The 18820-nt window shown below is 41.0% G+C and overlaps 1 protein-coding gene and 1 long non-coding RNA gene across 3 annotated transcripts in view; both read right to left on the bottom strand.

Moving 5' to 3' along the window:
• The window catches only part of LOC309656913, a 542283-nt gene that overhangs the window by 292038 nt on the left and 231425 nt on the right, over positions 1-18820 (bottom strand). The window lies entirely within an intron of this gene.
• WDR70 (WD repeat domain 70) overlaps positions 1-18820 on the bottom strand; it is a 302933-nt gene that overhangs the window by 55658 nt on the left and 228455 nt on the right. The window lies entirely within an intron of this gene.

Raw genomic sequence — 18820 nt, forward strand, 5'->3', positions numbered from 1 at the left:
TTAATAAGCGAAAAGAAGAGACCAGTTTAAGTTCTAGTAGGAGATATTTTTCAGATTGCCTTAGCAAGCTCTGAGCAACACAAGATTAGCACCGCATTTAGTTCTTCTCATTATACTTAAAAAGTTTTGGGGACCATTTCCTACAGTTATCTGAATAAATATAAATAATTACAAATGAACATATTATTAACTCAAAAATATCACTGTATTCCTAGTATATGCCAGACACTGTGCACATGGTGGTAAGTCTTGAACTATCTTTAGTGTGCCTGCAGGATAATGTTGTTGATGATGATGACGACAGCTAGCCATTACACAATGCTTACTATACCCTCCTAGGCACTATATTCTTTTACTAACTTGCCTATGGTGCTCACGTTCACTCTAGAAGATTATCGTCATTTTACAGATTAGGAAACTAAGCACAGAGACTTAAGTACCTTGTCCAAAATCACAGAGCTAGTAAGTGGTCGAGCTAGGAGTTTGAACCAAAAAGCCTACTCCTAAACACTACCCTATACCCCCTCTCTACGGATGTATGCTATTAGTCTTTTTACTTGCAATGTCACTTCTGAACAGTTAATGACTTATAAAAGTAACTCTACTACACTAATCTTGCCACCCATTTATGATTCAGTAACCAGAACAGGCCAAAGTACTAGGGAATCAGTTATCCCAGATCCACCAGGCTGGATAATTACACAGTGAATGGCCAGGGACATTACTAGTGATGACAGCATGTAGGTCTCTCCTGGCAGCCACAGGTTTAGGAATACAAATGACCCATCTCCATCAGTATGCAGCAACCATAACAAAGAACGAGTCACAAAACAGAGCTCACGTACATTAACCTCCCAATAATATCCCTGACACTCCATCACTGAGCTTTCACCAAAAAGTTTCCAGTAACGAGGACACACTACCTCACAAAAGCAAGCCTTCAAAAAAAAAATTGTATATATTGAGTTAAAATTGTCTTGTCAAATACATCACTTAACTCGGACCTTCTGTTTTAATAAGGACCAGAGCTTCCTTGGCCTTTTGCGGAACTGTTACACTCAGATTTCTTTTCATTATATTCCTACGTTAGTTCTAATGATTCTTGTGTCCCATTGTCACAATTTAAATTTAAATAAATTTTCAGAAGGTTAAATGGTAAAAAATAAATAAATAAATAATAAAATGGTCCTCTCTCTTCCTCCATGTGACAGTCTTAGAAATTTATATTAAAGACAGTAATCATGCTTCCTCCTTTCATGGATATAAATAATTCATTGATTCATCTTTTTTTTAATATATTGGGAATCAACTGTATGGCAGATACATGGGTTAGCAGGGAAACACAAATCTGCCGAGATAAACATGGCTTCTCTCCTCAGAGGTGATAGACGGTCCCCCTGAAAGGACACAGATAAGCATACAGAGTGACAAGTGGTACAGTGGGGAAGTATAGAGTAATTTGAGAGCACTAAAGAGAGGTTCTTAATCAGAGCAGGAGAAGAGAGGATAAAAAAGAGGGGCAAAAAAGAAATCAGAGGTGCAGTGGATAAAGTAAAAGTTAGCAGACGAAGGAGCAGGATGCAGAGTCTAGAACGGCTATTCCAGTCAGAGGGTACTCACTGCATTGTGGTAGCAGAATTTTGAACCCCATGACCTCTGCAATCCCTGGTGTTATGCCCATGAATATGTTACTCTACTTAGCAAAAGGGACTTTGCAGGCATAATTAAGGTTACTAGTTAGCCGACCTTAAAATAGGGAGATTATATCCTGGATTACCCAGGGGGGACTGAAGAGTCACATGAGTCCTTAAAAGCAGAGTTTTCGGGACTTCCCTGGTGGCGCAGTGGTTAAGAATCCGCCTGCCAATGCAGGGGACACGGGTTCGAGCCCTGGTCCGAGAAGATCCCACATGCCGCGGAGCAGCTAAGCCCAAGCGCCACAACTACTGAGCCTGCGCTCTAGAGCCCGCGAGCCACAGCTACTGAGGCCACACGCCACAGCTACTGAGCCCACGCTCCGCAACTACTGAAGCCGCGTGCTCCAGGGCCCCCGTTCCACAACTACTGAGCCCGCGTGCTCTAGGGCCCCTGTGCCGCAACTACCGAGCCCAGGTGCCTAGAGCCTGTGCTCCACAACAAGAGAAGCCACCTCAAGAAGAAGCCGGCGCACTGCGACGAAGAGCAGCCCCTGCTCGCTGCAACTAGAGAAAGCCCGCGCGCAGCAACGAAGACCCAACACAGCCAAAAAAAAGAAGAGCAGAGCTTTCTCCTGGCTGAGGACAGAGAAGGAAGGCATAAAGACGTGCCAGAAGAGTAAGAGAGATTTTAAGAATGAGAAACGTTTGACATGCCACTATAGACTTAAAAGATGTATCAAAGAAACAGGGATCTGAACATGGGTTTTAACTGCATAGGTCCACTTATACACAGATTTTTTTTCAATAAATACATAGTACAGTACGACATGATCTGTGGTTGGTTGAATCCACAAATGTGGAACCATGGATATGGAGGGCAGACTGTAAAGTTACATGTGGATTTTCAACTGCTCGCAGGGTGGTGGGAGGAGCGTGTGTTGGTGCCCCTAACCCCAAACCTCCCCACGTGTTCAAGGGTCAAGTGTACTTTGAGTGTAGCCTGGTGAAACCCTAAAACCCTAAGAAGAGAATCCAACCATACCATGTCAGGCTTCTTACCTACAGAAATTGTGAAATGATAAACTGGTGGTTTTTTAAGCCACTAAATTTGTGGTAGTAATCTGTTACTAAGCGATAGAAAACCAACACACGCATATTGGAAGGCCTGAAGGGAAAGGAGCTGGTTGATTCAAAGAACTAAAAGAAGTTAATCACGTCTAAGAGGGAAAGGACAGGTGAGAGGTGACAGAAGCAGGGCCGAGATCACGCCTTGCAGGCCATGTTAAGGGCTTAAATTTTATCCTGAAGGTAAAAGGAGTTGCTAAGGGATTTTACACAGAGGAGTAGTAGTGTGACTAGGTTTGCTTATCTTTAAAAGATCATTCTTGGACACGTGGAGAGTAGATTGAACATATTTTTTTTGTTCCTCAGAAAAGCAGAACTCTGCTACTAATCTCAATAAAGAAAATATGCCACTTAGTTATATTTCAACAACTTATCAACTCCTAAACTCTAAATAAAGCTTTTGAAAGATACTACAGCGGTAACAGTTTACCAGAAAGTCCTATACTTACATTTGGCCTCTCAGTGAAATTAATTTTTTATTTGTTTTAAATGTTTTATTTATTTTTAATGCTAATAAATACATATATACATCTAAACAGAAGGAAGACCCATCACTTCATGAATTATCAGTAAGGTAATGTGGTATAGCAAAAAGAGCACTGGTCCAGGACCAGGAGATATGAAATCTGGACTTAGTTCAGTCAAAAACTAGCAGTATGACTGGGGACAAATTACTTAGCCTCTCCAGATCACAATTTTATCTTCTGTAAAATAAATGGATTGAACTAGATGATTTCTAAAGTCACTTACAGCTCTATGATTCTTTAGGAAAAGACAAAAACTGGTAAATACATAATATTTTATAATTCGACTAACTGATCAAATGTACTTTTTATTATTAATAGAGCAAAATAGATCATGAATACCAATATTCTAAAAGATAAATACACACACATATATATATAGATATGTACATATCATATACCAGTCAGGTGGGATAAAGAACCTTAAAAGGTGTAGAATCCAAAGCAATCATATCACGTACACTTCCGCGTGAGCCCAAGAGCAAGCAGGTAGTTCCGTTTCGACAGATTTTATGTCAAGTGTGCTCTTCAATTATTAACTTCACTTTAACCAGTAACAAAAGTTTATTCCAATGAAATAAAATGGATAGCCAGAGGAGATCTTAAATTTGCATAAAACATCAATATTTGGACAGTCTGTGATGAAAAATACCCTCACATTTTGAAAACAAAGTCAACCTGACTGAAAAACACTTCTGGCATAATGTGGGAAATCTAAAACTGCAACTCCTCCTTTAATTCCTTTTATAATCATCCTAGGCAAAGAACATTATTCTTTAGGGAAGTTGAGATTATTAACTCCTTTATATAGGTTTCCTATTCTTAGGAGTGCCTTATGTTAGATTTGGAGAACATCAAGTCTCAAATATTCAGAGTGATGGGAAATGCAAGCACAAAAACCTAGAGTTTTAAAGGCCCTCTCTGAGATCATACAGTACAAACTTCCAACTGGTAAAACTGTCCCTTCTCAGCAGATGGTCATAGAGCCTCCAGCAGTACAGAACTCATTACATCACAAGCAACAACAGTGCATTTGTCTGGGTGGCTCTAATTGGCAACACCTTTCTTAAACTGGGTCCAAGCCTCCCTCCTTCTAACATCTACTTGTGAGTCCTGGTCCTGCCTTCTGTGGCTATGCTAATTCTAGTTTTTCCTCTCTAAGGAAGTATGCCAAATTCTCAAAGAAAAATATGATGCCTAGCCCAAAGTCTTAAATATACCACTTTCTGTAATTCTAAATAATCCAAATATTCTATGGTGGTAACAGAGGTCAGTGAGTTTACATCCAGCAGCTAGCTAGATCCCAATATCTTTCCATCGCTCTAGTGTGTATCTATCAATGCAAGAGGAAAGACAGCCCTCAAAAGGATCAAAACATGTTTTGTAATCAATAAAACAGTGGAATAAACTATTTAAAAAAAGAGAGAATTTAAATAAATTTCTGGGCTGAAAATAGGGGACGATTTAGTGGAAAGAATACTGGTCTTAGAGCCAAGCCAACTTGACCTAAAATTTCAGCTTACTACATTTAGTTTGACCCTGGCCAAGAGGCTTAATCTTTCTGTCTCACAGTTTATTAATCTTTCAAATAACATGCCCTACACATCTTCCCACTCTTACTCTTTTTCCCCAACTCCCAAAGAAACTGAGCTGCATTTGACCTACTATCTCCCTGCGTTGCGTCAATGCCACACATTTATTTATTCAGTCTATAGTGGGCACCTCCTCTCAGAACGTTGCTGAAATGCAACTATGCTACCGAAACACAAACTCCGAGAGCAAGATGAAGCAAATGCTAGGCTATCTAACAAACTAGGTGTACTAACATTTAACTGTCCTCTCAAATCTACTCTTAGGTCTCCCTAAATAGATATAAATTTTCTTTTTCACTGAGAATCTATTTTCAAGCTTCGTTATAATCAAGCAATTCCAATCAATTCTTTATTTTCAATCACATGTTAGGTTTACTTACCATACCAGGATTAAAAATATTCCAGGATTTTTTTAAATTCCAAGATTAAAAAACAGAATAGACATAGGTCAAGACTGAATATAATTTCCTCCTGTTCCTCTGATTTTGGAGATCTGTAGTAAGGATTATGAGAATAATGTATACAAAAATATAGGAACTGTCATAGAAAGGTACTTTGCAATTTCCTATGCCCATGAAGGCTTCATTTTAATAAAAGGAAATTAGACAATAAAACCTCTGCAAAAGATTCTGTGATAATCAAATTAATATATTGTATGAAAATATGGTATAATGATAAAAAGCACAGAGGGTGGAATCAGACTGGTGAGTTCAAATCCAGGCTTCACCACTTATCATCTTGGGCTAATCTCCCTATGCCATCTATTAAACGAGATTAATAATAGTACCCACTCCATAAGCTGCTAGGAGAATTTAATGAGGTAATGCAATTGTGTCACACTCCTTTGCAATACAACTTTGCTTTGCTTTTCATCAATATGTGGCATGTATTTCTTTACACCTTGAGTCTGGGTATGGACAGGTGACTTGTTTGGGATTATAGGACATGTAGCCAAGAAAATGTGTCTCTCAGACTTCCCACTGTGAAAAGCATAATGACTAGCACTCTCACTACCTCTGTGACAAGGCCAGGCTTTCCACGGGCTCCTCCTCACCAACGATTGAGCACAGGGGAGAAAGGACTCCTGATTAGCCTGACTGAAGCATTTCTGGGCATTGTGCTACAGTCTAAGACTCTTTCTGTACAATCCTCTTTTTCTTTTCTTTTAATATAACAGTTTTATTGAGATATAATTCACACACCACGGAATCTGTCCACTCAACGTATGCAGTTCAATGTTTTTCAGTATTTTCAGAGAACTCAGCAATCATTACCTCAGTCAATTTTAGAACATTAGGATCACCCCAGAAAGACACCCCATACACATTAGCAATCACTCCCTCTTTTCCCCTAATCTGTCAGCCCGAAGCAACTACTAACCTAGTTTCTGTCTCTGTATATTTGCCTATGTGAACATTTCAAATAAATGAAATCATACAATATGCTATCTTTTGTAATTGGCTTCTTTCACTTGGCATAATGTTTCTGAGGTTCATCCATGTTGTAGTATGTTTCAATACTTCATTTCTTTTTATTGTCAAGTAATGCTCCATTGTATGGATGTACCACCTTTTATTATCCATTTATCAGCTGATGGACATGTAACACTCCTTTCTTTCCTTTCTCTTTCTTAGGGGTATGGCCTACATCATGCTCTCTTCTCCAGCCTTCTCAGGCTCCCTCACCCCCATTCCCTTGACAGGCCTTTCCCCAAGAATTCTCTTATATGTTTAACCCTATCTTGGTGTCTGTTTCTCAGAGGAACCAGACTATCACAAGTGGTACCTGGAGTGATCCAACAGCACAGGTGTTAAGATAAAAATCTAGGACTGCCTCCTTCGTGGGTAAAGAAGACACTGTCCTGAGTGGACTGTGGAGCACAGATATACTCGAGCGCTTAGTTGCGGTCCAACTGCTACAGATTTCACTGGAGGTGAGCTGGGAAAACTTCCTAGTACAGGGGACTGTCCTTGCGGGACAAACATTTTAGGCATTTAAAAATATATGGGAGGAAGATACCTACAAAGACAATAGTGTTGGCTGGTTAGTGCTAAGTCATTATCCCTGCAGAGGGACAATGAGAAACTGAGCACCGTTAAAGACTAAGTGGAAGAGCCAGAGGGCCTCTTTAGTAGCTTTCAAAGAAGCCCTCATCTCCTGCAGTGGAAGACCAGACACAGCTGAGCAACAAACAAAAGCGATCTGGTAGTTCGATTTATAGAGCTCCAGAGATATCTAAATGCTCAGCCAAGGCATGTCTGTTATTCTAAGGCAGGGCTCTAGCTGGGAAAACCTGAGACTCTGAAACATAAGGACAGGATATCTGGATGGATGTCTATAAGATGCTAGATCTGCAGATGCCCCTGAACCCTCACAGCCTACGGAGGTGGCCCACCCTTGCCTAGTAAGAGCTAGCAATTCCTTTGGGTTGGAAGATGCTACAACTGCCCCTCCCCCACAAGGCAGCAGTAACTTCTCTTAGGACCTGCCCCTACCTCCTCTTCTGGCTTCTACGTCAGTAACTAGTGCCGAATCCCAGTATTACTCAGCTGGAGAAGTGGCTGGAAAGAGATTACACACCAAAAGAGACGCAAGAATTAGCTCGCAGCTGCTGGCAGGAGCCATGAAGTACCTTGAGTTTGGATTCTGAGGATCCTTAATCAAGGGGGCTTTCATCAGCAGGATTCATTGATTTGGGGCACATTTTTGTACAAGGTCTCCAGGGGATGGGGCAAACCTGCTGCAAGGATGCTATAGAGGCCTGGAAAAGTGATGGCCAACGTTGAGTAAAATAAAAACACCCCAATTGTCCTGGCAGACAACAGAGAAGAGAATAAGAGGGCTGGGGGAAGCGGGCATGCTGGGATGGATATATTGTGTCAAGTCAGACAATACAGAATATTATTTTTCATGGGAGATCCCAGAAGAAGTACCATTCACCAAGGCCACCAGGAATACACAGGTGAGAGGGAGCCAGCACCACCAAGGAGTTCAGTTCAGCATCACCAAGAAGTACCATTCACCAAGGTCTCCTCTGCAGCCCAGGGCTAATCTCACTGAGCTGGGCCATTAATATCCATGGGGATAATGAGGCCCAAAGTAATAAAAGCTAGGTTGCAGTGCTTAATTGTTAGAAGCCAAGAGGCTGCAATATAATGACTGACAAGATCAGAGAGGCAGCCAAGGGGGCTTGATGTGCAGAAAAATGTGGAGATGGTTAATAGAACATGGCATTCCTAGGGGCAGAAGAGATGGGCAGACAGCAAAGGTACTGCTTAGTATCTACAACCAAAAAGAGAGCTAAATGGAGGAGCAGGAAGCTGAGGGTGGTCACCCCAATAAAAAGTCATGATCCCTGGCTCTGTTCCCATATCTGACTCTATTTTCAGATCAGGAACTGAATGACTATAGAGGTAGCCAGATTCCTAAGAGGAAGGACAGTGCTACTCAGTGGGGCAATAATTCTTCTCCTAGTCCTTCCACAAAGGGATTGTTGACTACAGACTTAATCAAGTAGTAGTCCCGACTGTAGCTGCTATGCTAACTGAGATATCAGCATAGCTAGAGCAGATTAATAAAGCCTTGGGTTGACTTAGGCTCAAGGAGTTCCTACTGGCCTGGCCAAAGCTTTCTTAGAACTTCGCTGAAGTTTGAGATTCTTCCTAGCCAACCCTCCTTCGTTCCTTCCCTCTTTCCTTCATAGGAGTCAGACCTGCATCACCATCTGATACTCTCTAGCCTCCTCTGGCTCCCCACACACTTTTCCCTTACAGGAGTTTTAGCAATAAATCTTTTACACATCTTAGCATCTGCTTCTCAGAGAACCCTAACAGAGGACATGAGCAAACAAGACACAAGCAGAGACCTGGAAAGGTATATATGTTGGGACTTGCTCTCTTGCTGCTTTTGGAACCTAGCCACCTTGTGAAAAAGCACAAGATGCTCTCCGGATGACCAGAAACATGTGTCCAGTCATCCCCGTAGCACCAGCTGACATCTGGCCAACAGCCGGACATGTGGGTGAGGCCATTCTAGACCATCCAACCTTGACTGAGCTGTTAGTTAACTGCAGATGCAATAGAGAACCCAGAAGAAATCAGCCAAGCCAGTTCAGACCAGAAATACTGCCCCACTGACCCAGAGAATCTTGAGAAATAATTAATGTTTGTTGTTTTAAGCTACTAAGTTCTAAGGTAGTTTGTTATGCAGCAAAAGTTAACTAATGCAACACATGAAGGATGTGAACAGTGCTTGGCAGATAGTAAACATTATATAAGAGTTTGTCATTATTATAAGTCAGACGATACCACAGAAGCATTAATAACGTTTTAAGAAGGTTAATTCTCGCTCCCTAACCTTAGCATTCTACCAAATAATATCCACCATAAACCTGTCCTGCAACCCTATAATTAAAATTAATTCAACTTTATCAGGTCTTGTACTTTATATAATCATTATGCTCCTCTCTTGCCTTTTTGCATTTGCCTGTGAGACCAAAAGTTCTCTCTAGCAATGTTTCTTAATCCTCGCTGGGTTTGCTTCAGGTAACCCTTGTCTCTAGGTAGCTGTAGTCTGTTTTCAACTAGTTGCAGCCATTTCTTCTATATATTCTTTGACACTAAGACAATGATTCCAGAAGACAATATTAGAGACGTGAATGCTGGGAAACAGCTCAGTCTTGGAGGACACAAAAGGGAGGGTTGTGTGTTTAAACTGCTTTTCTTTATGTTACTAAGTGAGAGCTCTTTCCCCACATTTCTGATCCTTTCTTTCAAGTAGGTCAGCTTCAGATTATTTCTTTCCCAGGCACATCATCTGAACTCTAAGAACCCCAATGAGTCTTAGAGTACAGTATAATATGTTATGTATCACATAATCATGGTGCTTAAAAGATGAACATAATAAATAGAGCAAATGAAACTCTGAACTTTTGAGCATGTTTCAAGGAAACAACATATTTCATAGCAAGTTGACAGTTTCCAAGTTTCTAACTTTTTTAAAAAAGATAATTATGTTCCAGCCAAGATGTTTTTTCCTTCCCTCATTCCCTTCTTCTCTCTCTCCCTCCCTCCCTTCATTTTTTTTAAATAAATAATTTAAAGACAAAAGAAAATGACATCTGACAAAGGTTTCTGAAAAGTCCATTCATCATCCCCCATAAAATAAAAGTGTGATAATAAAATTTTTAGGATCCACATTTACAATGTCAACCACATTTACTGAGGACTCATTATACACACAACACAGAGATACATAAATGAAGAGATGATGTGGAGTTTTCTTGAAATGATTCACAAGTTGGGAAAGGAGAAGAAACACTTAAGACCTCTTATTCTTTCATAAAACATTTACTGCATCAAGTATAAGCCAGGTTTAAAGGGCATCAAAATGACTAAGAACTGGCCTCTGCCATAATGGGGAAGCTCACGGGAAAGGCGGGGGTGGTGGTGGGGGGCTCAGGGACAGGGAGGGGGGAGGCGAGAATGAGCATTTATGACCAGAGGTGAACTCTTCAGCAGGATTCTCTCTTGGTCCAGGTTCACTGTTGCAACCACTATGATTTCAGAAAACTGCTATGATTTAGCATTTATTTTTCAACTGTATTTGGCAAAGAGATAGCCCAGCCTTCATTCATAACTGGATAATGTTGCAATTACATGCTTGTTTGGTCATCTCAAACCAGGTGACTGCAGTGTGTGACTACCTAGGGCTCTGTCTGATGACCAGCTGGAAGCTGCAGCTGCAGGAGAAAGCTCAGCCACTGAGATGTGTGAGTCACAGGCAGAATATGATGCCACTGCTCTGGAATCTTTTGGCTCCCTGTGTGCTTGCAACTTGAAATTCAAGGTGTTTACTTTAGCCTATAAAACAAACCCCTTATGGCTAAGGCACAAGTTACCTTCACATTAATCTCCCTTCTTATAAACCCGAGCTGAGATCAGCTGGTATCCCAGTTAGGCACTTGAGATTTATGCTTCAGAAATCTGGATGCAAAAAAACGTTAAAGCCCTACAGAAAACCCAAGCTTTCAGAATTTCAAGAAGGCATGAAATGAAACTTTGGACTTCGAGACTCCATTTCTAACCTTTGAGACATCATACAGAATCATTTAAAGACGGGGATATTATCTTATTAGAGCATTTAAATATCTGGTATATTTTACTATTGTGATTTTAGGCAAAGTATAATTTTACTGGGGAAAATAATGAGGCAATACAGAATCTCATATGATATTTTATAGGTCTCTAAATGAGGATATCACCTAAATCACCAAGAGGAATGATTTAAGAAGAAAGTGCTTCTAGAGAGACAGCACCAAAGCAGGGTTTCCCAGAGGAGGCTTTGTGTAACATCATCAGATCCAGATGTGGGGTGGAGGGGTGCGGGTCGTTCTACAGCCAAGCAAGCCTGGGAAACTAGAGTTTATTTGTATACCATGGCCTTGTCTTGAAGATTCACAATGCACATTAGTATATTAAAAGCCACAGTCTTTCAAGTAGTAGTCCTAGAATAAATCAACTTCTCTAACATTTCCAAAGCTTATTTGACTGTGGAACTAGTTTTTTTTTTCCCTTCTTCTTTTCAGAAAGTACTTACTAACACTAATAGAATTAACATTCTCTGGACCTTAATTGGGGAAATATATATTTAGAGCAAGGATCAGTAAACTTTTTCTGGAAAAGTCCAGACAGTAAATATTTTAGGCTTTGCCGACTATAAAGTCTCTGTTGCAACTCTTCACTTCTGCTGTTATAGTATGAAAGCAGCCATAGACAATAAACAAATGGATTAGGCTGTGTTCCAACAAAACCTTATTTACAAAAAGAGGTGGCAGGCTGGATTTGGCCCGTAGTTTGCTGACCTCTGATCTAGAGTGGACAAAAATCTTAGGCAAAGGCACTCTATTTGTAAAATCATTGTTGCATAAACTGAAGGCTTCCTTGTGATTCAATAATACTTTTAACTTGTAATGCTAATGGTGGTGGCAATAGTAATAGTAACAACAGGTACATTTATTGAACATGCTGCTACTTAGCGCAGTAAAACAGAACATGTTCTAATTTCATTCTTAAAACAAGCCTCGTGTCGTGTATGTCATTATTATCTCATTTTACAACCAAGAAAACTGAGGCTTAGCAAGGTAACTTACCCAAAGAGATATGACTAATAAACTGTCAGAGTGAAAATTCAAACCCTGATTCTAACTCCAGAACCTGTACTCTTTACTAAAACACCTCTTATTTATTTATTTATTTATATTTACATTTACAGCCATGTTTTAAACCAGGCTTCTTTTGGATGTGTGTAGATTATTATAGTAATGGCTCTAAATGAATTGCATGTCCTTATACTCCTAGGAAGGACAGTGCAAGGAGAGAGATGGATAACATAAAGTAACATTTTTCTCCTTCAAACTACATAATACATTTTTTTACACTACTACGGATTTCTCGAAAAGAAAAATTCTATTACAAATTCCATCTAAGGGAGGCTTTTATCCATACAGGGGCAGTGAAAATCACAAATCAGTCATTTTTTTCACCTCCTCTAGTCCTGGTCAATGGGATCTGGCACATGATAATACTAGCTAACATTTATCGGGCATTTACTCTGGGCTAGATACTGTCCTTAAGTGCACGGTATGTATTAACCCCTTGAATCCTCCAACAGCCTTATGAGATAAGCACTATTATATTCCCATTTTCCAGGGAGGGCATGGTGGGGCAGAAAGGTGGATCATGTGGTCAGTAACGGGCAGAGCCAGGATTTGAACCCAAGCAGCCTGGCTCCCGGGTCTGCACTTTTAACCACCGTTATACTCAGACATACTCACGGCTCTTCTGACTTCGGGCGCCCTCCACTCTGACCCTCATTTGCAACTAAGCTGGGCCCGGACTCTGTGCAGCACCCTCGCTCCTGCCTTGCTAAACCAGTCCTCTCCCCAGCCGCCAGGGGGACCTGAAGGCGAAAGGTGGGAGAGTGCAGCAAGAGAGGGAAGTACGGGCTAGTGGGTGAGCACTACACCAGTTTCTGGAAACAGATAAAACCACTGTCCATGACCAAACCCAGTTCCAGGTCACCAGCTCAACTCGGTCCATAAGCATACGCTGATTAGCCTTTACTCAACAAGATCACACCAAGGGTCCCTGAAGTAATTTAAAACGTGGTAAATAACACAAGATACAACTAGCAATGAGGAAATCCTACTAACTGCTGTGGATCTCCTTAGCTGCCCTTTGTATGATGTCACATTTTCTCCTCCATCTTTACTCTTAAGCTTGGGGTAACAGGAGTTAGGATCTTAGACTGTCTGTAACACATAAAAAACACAAATGTGAACACAAGTGCAGCTTTCAATTCAGCTCTTTAATTGAGGAGGAACTTGAAAGCCACTATGCCAGCACCGGAAGCACAGTGCCGTGGAATGACCTGCCTAGACAGGAGGGAAAGCCCAGCGGTCCCCCCTTTGAAGTCCAGCTGCCTGAGATTCACTGGCAGCCAACCTTCAAAGAGAGCCGATGCTTCCTTCCCTCAGCCTGGCCGCCAAGCTTCCCGGGCAGCTGGGCAGATTTAGCCACTCTCTGCCCAGCTGTCTGTGAACTCTGGCAGCCAGTTCAAGAGAGGGCTAGAGAGGTGGTGCAGGAGGGAGGGGGAGGAAGAGGGAGTTGTGCGGGGAGGAGGGTGGCGGGCCCAGTGGCGCCAGGGCAAAGAGGATGCTGGGTTTCCTTGGAGCCAACCTTACCAGTGTCAGTCGAAAGACCAAGCTTCCAAGGGGCGCACAATCCAACGCCACGACAAAGCAACTTTTGAGTGAGCAGAGAAATTTCAAATGCTTTCCTTCAAAAGCTGAGCGAATCTCAAATGTACCCTCCTATACACAGCCCAGTTGTTGCAGAAAGCGGTCCAATCTCTACACAGGGACGCAGGGGACAAAGCTAAGGTCAAGAATCAAAAATGCACAGTTCTTTACTAATTTTGACTTTCCAGCAGTGTGAGTTTATGCTTCTTGGGGACTTCTGGGGTTGTTTGCCGGGTTTGTTGTGGCAACCCTTCTGTTCCCCTGGCAGCCAATAGCTGAAACCGCTTATCTGTTTCTGCGCCTGTGCAGCAGACGCTTGGAGAAGACTGGCTCACTTGACATAAACATCACCAGCGTGTTGTTATGTTTATCCTCTGGAACCATATGCTTGAAATAGAGAATTGTGTGTGTTATCAGCTGCAGGTACAAAAGGAATGTAGAACAGTTCTACTGGTGACAAGAAACTTTCGAAAGAAGTCTAACTAAGAACAAGATCTTAAGTTCGGTAAAGCGGGAGGCTATGAAAGTGACTAACATATAGAAAAACGGAAACAAAAGAATTGAAGGGTCATGAACAGAGGAGTAAATCATCAGATCTACATGGAGATGGAGGAGAGGAAGACTGGAAGCCAGAGGAAGAATAATGATAAATTTCCTGAAATCTTTCCTCTAGCTTTGTACAGTTTGGTTAGGAAAGAAATGGGTGGATGAGCTTGTCCTGTGCACCATGACAACGCGAGGGAAAGATCTAAGTGTTCACATAGGCTGTTGTAGTAAGTCACTAGCTGCAAACATCCTCCACCCTGCTCTCTAGATCTCTTTAAAACTGTGTGACACAGCAGCCAGCATTAAGCACAGTGATATGAAAGACATACAATCTGAAACTTATTATTTAACTTTAAAAGTATAACACTAAGCCTATAGAAGAAGCCCCAATTAATATTTGCTGAAATTAGTCCAACTGTTTATTCACTCTTTCTACAAATATTTATGGCGTCCTTGCCATGTGCAAGGCACTACGCTAGGTGTTGCAGGTGAGCAACAGATTAGTAAAATGGCTCCTTTCTCTCCAGGATATCTGTCTAGAAAGGGAGACAAACATAAAGACAAATATTTGCACTGCATTGTGCAATAAATAATGGCAGTATCCACAAACTATATAGTAAACCCATGAAGTAAAGGTTAACTCTACTATGATAGCATAATGGTGATGGGTTGGAAGTGGAGGAAGGAGAAATCAGGTAAAGCCTGGGGATGCTTGACTGTGCTCTTAGAAGGTTAAGGAGATCACTAGTAATACAAAAAAAATTTTTTTTTACTCCCCTAGAGGGCTCAGAATATAAAAGGCTCAGAAGTGTGAAACAGCACATCGCTTCTGGAACTACAGGTGCTACTACGAAGGGATCAGTAGCACGTAAGACTGGAGAGCAGGAGGTCAAATCATTAGCGGCTTCATATGTGTTATGGAGTTTTTATCTGTACCTATGGGCAACGTTGAGCCTCTGAAGGGTTTTAAGGAGAGAGGGGTAATATGATCATATCTGTATTTTGAAAGATTGCCCTGCAGCAGTGGGAAAGATACACTGGAAAAGGGAAGACTGAGGGCAGGGAGAAGAGTTAAGAAACACCTGCAGTGGTCCAGGTGAGAACAGGTGGGGCTTGCAGCTGAGTGATGGAGGAGTATAGATGTCTGAGGATAATTTAAGTTGTATTCAGTGACTTTGATATGGGCAGTTGCAGTGAATCTGTGAAGTGGACACAGCAAATATCGGGTACTCTGGGTAGAAAACTGACAATGAAAGAAGGAAGAGTTGGAGAAGGCTTTTGTTAAATCACATAAATAAGAAGCAGAAGCTTGAGCATATTTTCTAGGAGCCAGTAGGGATGAAAAGGATAAAAACACAGGAAAGGGAGTAACTGATAGAATTAAGTCTCAGAGGAAGCAGGAAGAATGTGATCAAGTGCACAGGTGGAAGGATTAGTGAGGAACGAGAAGAGAAAGACCTCTTCCTTGGAGACTTCAAGGAAGGAGGCTGAGAGACCAAGGAGGTCTGAACACAGAGACACATTTATACATATAAGGGTGAAAAGTCTAACAGAAGTCCAACCTAGTGTCCTTACTTTTCCACGTTAAGGAGGGGAGTTGACTGACTAGGGAGCAGGGGGTTATAAAATGGACCAGAGAAGAGCTGGGAAAGTTTGAAAATACCCGATGAGATGAAATGACAGAGATAACTGGACAGGAAAAAGGAAGAGATTACCAAAGGCAAGGAGGGCCAAGAAGAAACTGTATATCATAAATCTGGGATGGTAGCAACCTGAAAAATTGTGGATTTTATCAGGTTGGACTTAGAGCTAGAGTGAGGAAGCAAAGGAACCACACACACTCCTGGGGTTGCTAGGTAGAAAACAAAAAATAAAGCACAGTTAACAATGCTGGTAAAATGTATATTGCAGAAGTCAAATGATCTTTTTGCCTTTTCTCCAAGGACTATGCCCCAGAGGTAATTGATTTAAATTTCAGTTTTGGACCCCTAAATCAAAGTTGAGGTCAATGTAATGCAACTTTAACTTGGCAGCTCAATTACAAAAGTAAAACTTTTTGCCCTTTTTGAAATGTACACTTTATTAGAGAAAATGCCTTCACAACCACTAAAAACGATAGTATCAACATTTTACTTATTCTGAGCATAGCATTAACTTCCTCAAAAGAGCAGGAGTTCCAATTTCACTCACCAGAGAAATCAATTTGAAGTGAATATTTATTGGGTGCCTTCAAGGTGCCTGGCATTATGCCATGCTTGTAGGAACAGATACAAAAACACAATCCTGCCTTCAAGATGATTATGTTCTAATTCACATTCTAAGTATTTAAATAACTTTTTTTTTTACCTGTTTAAAAAACTTACATTTCCTTGTTTTAAAATGTCTTACATTTCCTTGATCATTACATTTGTTAATGATCCTGGTGATGCCACTCTTTCAAATAAAACCACAAAAATGAACACTGACAAAGTAGTAACTGTCAGAGAAAAAGGATTTTTTAAAAAACTATTTTCAACCATATGCTATCACTTATATGTGGAATCTAAAATATGACACAAATGAACCTACCTACGAAACAGAAACAGACCCACAGACACAGAGAACAGACTTGTGGTTGCCAAGGGGGGAGGGGTGGTGGGGGAGGGAGGGGTTGGGAGTATGGGGTCAGCAGAGGCAAACTAGTATATAGAGGATGGATAAGCAGCAAGGTCCTACTGTAGAGCACAGGGAGCTATATTCAATATCCTGTGACAAACCGTAATGGAAAAGAATATGAAAAAGAATGTATATAGATGTATAACTGAATCACACTGCTGCACAGCAGAAATTAACACAGCATTGTAAATCAACTATACTTCAATAGAATAAATTTTTAAAAAGTATCTTCATTTATATTTTAATTTGAAGAAGAGAGAATGTGGAAGAAACAAACAGGAATTTATAACAACCTACACACATTCAAGAAATTAGGGATTTCCAGCTTTTCTTAATAAACTAAAAGACCTAACGCCCCTTATTTCCACATTACAGCAACAGGCTGATGGAGGATGTATATGGAAAAAACCACTCAGTTTTCATCTGTATTTTTCCTTTACTATTCACACAGAACACTTCACTTGATACTTCTGGTCACCAAATGTGTGGGGGATTTTCTCCACACCAAGCAATCCTCCATGACAACAGCCCAGTGTCCTACAATGTAACTCAATTCTGACAATATTGAGGTCAAAGTCTCAGCCCTACAAGTCTGCTCCCACCCCACACTCCCACTTCAGACGCCAATCACAAGTAGTAGGTCTCTGACCTCCTTGGGTTCAACTAATTTGGTAGAGCAACTCACAGAACCCTAGGAAATACTTGTTTACATTTATCAATTTATTATAGGATATGATAAAGGATACAGACACACAGGGTGAGGTCTGGGAGGGTCCCAAGGACAGCAGCTTCTGTCCCCATGGAGTTGGAGTGCATTACCCTCCCAGTACATGAATGTGTTCACCAACCTGGAAGCTTTCCCAGCTCTATGATATGGGGATTTTTATGGAGGCTTCCTCACATAGGTGTGATCAATTATAAACTCCATTTTTAGCCCCTCTCTAGAGAAGTGGGGAGCAGGGCTGAAAATTCCAAGCTTCTAATCATGGCCTGGTCTTTGTGGTGACCAGACCCCATCCAAGAGCCATCCAGAAGCCCACCCAAGTCACCTCATTGGAACAAAAGATATTACCAGTACTCTTATCACTTAGGAATTTACAAGGGTTTTAGGAGCCCTGTGTCAGGGACTGGAGACAAAGACCAAACATATATATATATATATATATATATATATATATATATTTCTTATTATAAATCACAGTATCACAGAGGAGAAAAAGGCTGCCTTAAGGGAACATGACAAAACAAATTGTCCTCATTTGAAGTAAAGAAGATGTAACTCAGTTATTAGTAAGGTATCATTAAATATAAGCACAGGGATGCACTGAAAACATTTTAATCAAGGCAGGTAGTTTCCTCCTTTAAGTGGAGAAATATGTTTTGGGAATGGACACAACCAATCTTTATTAGTGATCCAATACTGAGATCTAAAAAAGAATTTCCAGGTATTTAGCATTTACCTTTACCTTGGAAAACATTTACTTATCTGTAAAACTGTGCTATCTCCATAAGCTCAAAATATTCTCTTAAACGCTCCTTTTCACCTGATTTTTAATGGAAAAATATTGAAGACCTGCTATTTATCAGTATGTTGAGTTCTGAAAGGCTATCCATAAGTGCATTTGCTCCTAAGACCCTTCCCACAATCTGTAGGTGCCGGCACAGATGATGAGCTTTGGCCCAGGGCCATCAGCCAGATACTACTTTGACAAAAGGCAAAAATAATCAACTGCTGACAGAGAGTAGGGAACCCTCCTACCTCCTGGCCCCTGCCCTTCCAGGCAAAGGTCAGATGTCACAGAGAAAAGCTAAGGACAGGTCACTTGCTCACACCCAAGACCCCTTACAGACACAAAGCAGTGTTTGGTTGCTATGAAGGCAAGACAAAGGAAACCTGCCCGTGTTCTAGACCCAAACTGTCTAACGTGGAAGCCACTTGGC

Source organism: Balaenoptera physalus (genome assembly GCF_965194825.1).
Source record: "Balaenoptera physalus genome assembly, chromosome: 3".
Lineage (NCBI taxonomy): Eukaryota > Metazoa > Chordata > Mammalia > Artiodactyla > Balaenopteridae > Balaenoptera > Balaenoptera physalus.